The sequence below is a fragment of the Miscanthus floridulus genome, chromosome 13, assembly GCF_019320115.1.
Source record: "Miscanthus floridulus cultivar M001 chromosome 13, ASM1932011v1, whole genome shotgun sequence".
In the NCBI taxonomy this organism is placed as follows: domain Eukaryota; kingdom Viridiplantae; phylum Streptophyta; class Magnoliopsida; order Poales; family Poaceae; genus Miscanthus; species Miscanthus floridulus.
This window is the reverse complement of record NC_089592.1, coordinates 17,930,046-17,935,695: the sequence shown is the minus strand read 5'-3', so window position 1 is coordinate 17,935,695 and position 5,650 is coordinate 17,930,046. Positions and strand designations below refer to the sequence as shown.

Here is a 5,650-nt window from a genome sequence, read left to right as displayed (position 1 = left end):
TTGTAAGGGCGGTTCAATCAAGAACCGCCCCTACAGTGGATTTTCTAGCAAAAAAAAAATCAAATTCGAATCTGACCGCCACAAATATACATATATACATCCACAAACATAAGACCATTATTGAGAACATCATCACAAGTCATAATTCACAAAAGTCCATCATTACAACATAGTCCATTATGAAGTCCATCATTATAACATAGTCCATTAAGAAATCCACAAGTCCACATGTAAAACAAAGTCCAAACCATTCCAAAGTCTGATCCAAACCATACCACAAGTCCACATTATCATCAACGACCTAGGGCTAGCCTATCAGTCTCACGAAGGTGTTGGTATAGAGGATTACTACCTAAGTCGGAAAGAAGATGATGGTAAGTGCCTTTATGGTACACAATCTGGTCCATTATGAAGTTGCAAAGGTCGCCGACCATCTATAAGAGCTCGTCATCCTTGTATGGGTTCTTTCTCGTGTCTTTATCTTTCTCCAACTACAAGAACAAGTTTAGGTTTACTATATCACAACATATGCGAACTTTTCATACTACGAGCGAAGAGGTTCAAACTTACCAGATTGGGGTTTCTGTTGTAGCCACCGATGGTACTCATCATAATACATGTGTAGTATCCACAATGTAGACTCCCAGGCTTCTGCTTGGGGCACTGTGTGTTTTGCATCTGGAGATGTTAAGTAATGCTATTGACAGACACGTAATATATGGAGTACCAAAGTAAATGACACTTACCGCACATAGAGTTTTGACATACAACTTTTCCTTCCTATTTGGATGATGCCTCCCCTTATGTTCCTGGACATAGTGCCTGAATGCCCTGTTCCAATGGTTTTAGCAAATGCAACTTGTTAGTATCCCACATTGAACCTTACAAGTATGTATACATACATAGTAGCTAAAATAAGGATTGTCGATATGTATATGTCTTGATAATCGCTATGAAGTCTTTGTATGTCTCGACTGGGAAATCCGCTGAATCAAAGACCAATGCCATGCTATGTGAGAGCCAGACGCCTATGCAAATCCAGTGATCACTGCATGAATTTAGTCATAGAAGGAACACATAAGCTCTTTTGCATCGAACAAAGTATATTGAACAAAGCTAAGTATACAGTCGAACTTACTTGAAGTGGTATGGTATCCATATATTATCGTGTTGTTGGAGATTTTTAAAACATAGGGCAATGTATGCCGCAACCTTGAGGGACTCTTCCAATATTTTCTTGTTCCTGATGTCCTCTTTCTCCTTAAGTGTCTTTCCACCTCCTAGTTCTTTGCAATCTAGTTTCCACTCTTTAGGGTAATTAAAATTTATTGATGCTATAGGTGAAGGGTCTATATACCCGTGTTTCAGAGCTGGCCTCTTTCTCACAAAGTCCGTTTGCATTATACAAATCACGGCGCAGGTTAGTTACAACAAAATCAAAAGATTACACTCATATCATATTGAGAGGGCAAGGACTTACATGCACCACATGCGAATTAGATTCATTTCCATTCATCCAAGGTGGAAGCATGCCTAGATATCCTTAAACTCAACGGCAATTTGCCCACCTGGGGCTCCAAATGTGCCAGCAGGGATCCATGCTTGTAAGATTTCTAGTTTTGTTATCTGAGCACGCAAGTACCAATCGTGGAACTTTCTCATTCTATGTGGCAAGCACTGTATGACTCGGTTTGGTAGGAAGTTCTTGCCTTTTTCATATTTATCCAGGCAATCATTTGACCATTTGAGGTTATCAATAGCTGGATACTTTTTAAACCCTTTGTGCAGTTTGCTAGTGGTGCCCTCCTCAGAAGCTGGTGCTTGGAATTCTTTTACTTGGTTCTTAGGCTTGAACTGGTCATGGGCCATCCACTTGTGCACCGACGAGATGTCATTAATGCCCACATACGATGGCCTTATCTTGATTGGGATTTTGTTTCGAGCTTCCCATTCGGGCACGTCCTTGTCAACTTGTGCATCACCTGCTCTAAGGGCCACTTGTTCTTCACGTATCGACTCTTCACAAGGCAATTGCTGTTCATGAGACACTTGTTGTTCATGTATCAGCTGCGCTTGTTGAGAAGGATGTTATATCTCATCATGCCTTTGCTCGGTACGAGCTGGAGAAGGACGTGGCATGTCATCATGCCCATGCTCGGTATGAGGTGGAGAAGGATGTGGCATGTCATCATGCCCTTGCTCGGTACGAGGTGGAGAAGTATCTAGCGTGTGGTGGTCATGGTCATGGGCCGATGAGTATACCTCCCCGCCCTCGACGGGTTGCTCCAGAGGATGAACTTCAGTCAGAGTTGGTGAAGACTTGGTCAATACAATGTCCCGTCTATGCCAGAGGATGAACTGGTTCATGACGTCTCCGAGTAACACGAGCCCCTCGGGAGTAGGGTGTTCTATCTTCCAAGTCATGAACTCGGGCTTCATGGTATGCACCTCGACCCGAGTGTAGTCCTGCGGGATGTCCCTATTGTGCCACGTGCCACCCGGAGGATGTGCCACACCCGTTGCCACCTCAATGATCACGTTTTGCCTGCCCATCGGAACCACCAATTTGCAACTGGTTGGCGCCCGTATGCGATCGACAGGGGTTCCGGTTGCATTGGAACCTTGACTGCTGGGAACATCCGGAGGGCTACCAACTACCGCCAGTTCTCCAGGCGGCCCCATTAGGTATGTGGCTCCATCGTAGACAGTCCTTTCTCCACCAACATCTTTTCAAATAGAGCCTTCACTTGGCGCTCAAGATTAGACTCTCGGTCTCTGCCATGTTTCTTGTACATGTGCCTCTCCTCTACGAATCTGTGCTTCCAGGACATCCTCTTCCCTAGCCCCCTGGTGCGTCCTATGTGCTCAGGGTTTCCCAAGGCAACGGTAAGATCGTCCCTCTCTCTAGAAGGGTTGAATGCACCCTTCTCCTTGTCTTCAGTAAGTTTTAGTATCTTTGATACCACCTCTCTGGTCTCCGGCTTAGCAAACTGGAGGCTACTACCGGATGAATCCACACTCCTCGCGTATATCCACTGTTTGAGGCGTGGCTTCAACTTCGCCACTTTCGTATTCCCGACAGCTTCGGCCTCTGTGTCCATCTTCCTAAAGACCTCTTGCTTGCCAGCGTAGCCACCGAGGCCTAGACGAGGGTAGTGTTGGTTCTTCTTCGCCTGCTCGCTATTACGGGCACTGAGGGCCAATGATGCCTCTGAAGTCTTCTCAGCCACGAGCTCCTCCCATTAACTAGGAGTTATGTTTCCATACTCGTGGAAAGGAGTTAACTTCTGTTGGATAAAGTTCTTGTTCAGATCTGACCGCCAACATCGGAAGCTCTGCCCCATTATCTTAAAAGCATTTTCTTGTACCAACTCGTGCGTTCCCTCCGGAAACCTAAAGTTCTGCTTCAGCTTCTCCCATAGTTCTACCTTTTGGCTCATAGGTACAAGATTCCAGCCACGGATAGCTGGGTTCAACTTATCTCTAACTACAAACCCAATGTGATTACGGAATTTTGCCCTGTATGTATATGGCTCAAGGATTTCCTATCTGGCTCGACCTCCGTTATCACATAGCATGCCTTGTCGTGATATTGGTTTGGCTTTCTAATCCCCCCTCGTTTCCTCTTTGGCTAGGCAGTCTCAGTCATGGTTGTGTCCTAAGGTTGTGGAGTGGAGGCCTCATTGTGAGTATCTGTGGCTCCTTCCTCTGATCTCCTTTGCCCCGCTATGTATTGTCTGGCAAGACGAGCCGGAGGCCGACGTCGTCTTTTCAGAGGTTGAGTAGGGACGACCTGTGTATACGGCAGGTCAAAAGTGTTAGCAGAGGTAACATATAGCCATAGCATTAGCCAAATTTACAAGCTTGTAAGGCTTTATCCATACCTCGTCGTTCGGATCAAAATCCTTGTCCAACTCGTCCTCCGTTGGCCTCCGTCTGGGTTCTAGTGGGAAAGGATCCTCAGGACTTACATATCCCCCTGATGAGGTGTCGTCATCCTCATCATCATCCCCTTCTTCGCCTTGGGCATCCTCTCCGCCTTCTCTTCCCTAGGCTCCCCCACTAGATCCTCATCATCGACAAGGTCCTCCTGAGTAAGCATCACTTCTAGACCCTTTTCTAACTCGTTATCGAACTGCTCCTGAGTAAGCTGGTCATCTAGTTCTTGCTCTCCATGGGATGGCTGCTCATTATTCATGGGGCATTGGGATGCACTCTTTGATGTTCATGACATTTCGTGCCTTGTTCTAAGAGATGCAAGAAAAAAAAGTAGTATAAGTAGTAGAAGTAGTAGTACTAGTGGTAGAAGTAGTAGTACTAGTAGTACAAGTAGTAGTACTAGTACTAGTAGTAGTACTAGTACTTGTAGTAGTAGTAGTACTTGTAGTAGTAGTAGTAGTAGTACTTGTAGTAGTAGTAGTCAATTGGCTCCTCCTCTGATATGAAAGACTGGCAATTGCAAGTTGCATTATTTCCCTGCCCCAATCTAACTACTTGGTCTTAATGGCGCCACTAATGACTGAGCAGCTGTACCATGATGCGCTCCATCTCCATCTCCATCTGGGCGAAAAGGCTGCATCCTTTTTATAAAAAGGGTTGAGCGCACACACAGAGTCCACAGAGAGACACACCCTTATTGCAACTTTTCAGGTAGGTCATGGCGTCACACAGCTAGAGGCTAGAGAGAGAGAGAGAAACAGAGCATCTCAGCTCAGCCTCTTAGGGAAGGATCCATCATGGGGAAATATGGCTTTCCTTTGTGTCTGCACAAGGGCAGATTTGCTCTCTATCTTGGGCTTGCACATCAGCACATGTATGATCTCTCCAAGACTCCAACCAACCAGTGCAAATAAAGCTGAATGCTTTTGCTAGCTCGTGGCAACTACGGCCTTGGTGTCTTGTGCTTGACATATGTGAGCCACTGCATGTAATGTGACAGACAGGGCTTGTGTGAATCGGTGGAAAGTTCCTAATTTTCTGGAAACTGATTTATGAGATTTTGGGTATGGATCATTGGATATAGGAAAGGATTATGAATCGGTGGCCAAGTTCTGGATTTCTAACAAAAAGCACTTGATTGTTAATATAATGACTTCTGCTATTTTGTGGTCCTCTCTAGAATTTAAGGAATGAAATATGTTTCCAGGGAGTTTGTTGGTTAGGTATGAAGATGGTGCTTCAGCCGAACTGCAAGAATGCTAAGGAGGTGGCTGCCGATGTACAAGCTGGAAATTGGTGGACTGCTGGAAGAAGCTATCAGCAAGTTGGAGGAGCTGCCAAGACAACCTGGCCCGGATCGAGTGGAAGGAGGAAACAACGAGATCATCATCACAGTCGGGTCTATTGGGTGTTCAGTCCTCAGTCGCCATCGGTGCCAGGAATGAGAATTCTCAGGCGTTTGAAAAACTGTGATAAGTATCTTGGCTAGACTTAAGTCTGCTCTTTGTTTCTGGCGTCAATGCCAAAACTTGTATGAACTCGAATGTTTGTTTGCTTTTTGAAATACAAAAGCAGGGGTGACCTTTTTTTTTCTAAAAAAAGGAACATAGTTAGAGAGATCAGGAGTTTGAGATTGGTTATTCAGTCCGTGCCATTTGGCCAGTGGCAAATCCGCACACTGTAGAGTACGGACAACACGGTTACAGTGGTG

At 45.3% G+C, this 5,650-nt stretch overlaps 1 long non-coding RNA gene across 1 annotated transcript; it reads right to left on the bottom strand.

Annotated features, from left to right (window-relative positions):
* Positions 1 to 399: 399 nt before the first annotated feature.
* On the bottom strand, positions 400 to 873 carry LOC136501187 (uncharacterized). The gene is made up of 3 exons (XR_010770195.1): positions 747 to 873; positions 571 to 663; positions 400 to 491 (listed from the first exon to the last, which is right to left on the bottom strand). It is a non-coding gene; the product is annotated as an uncharacterized lncRNA (long non-coding RNA).
* Between the last annotated feature and the right edge of the window lie 4,777 nt (positions 874 to 5,650).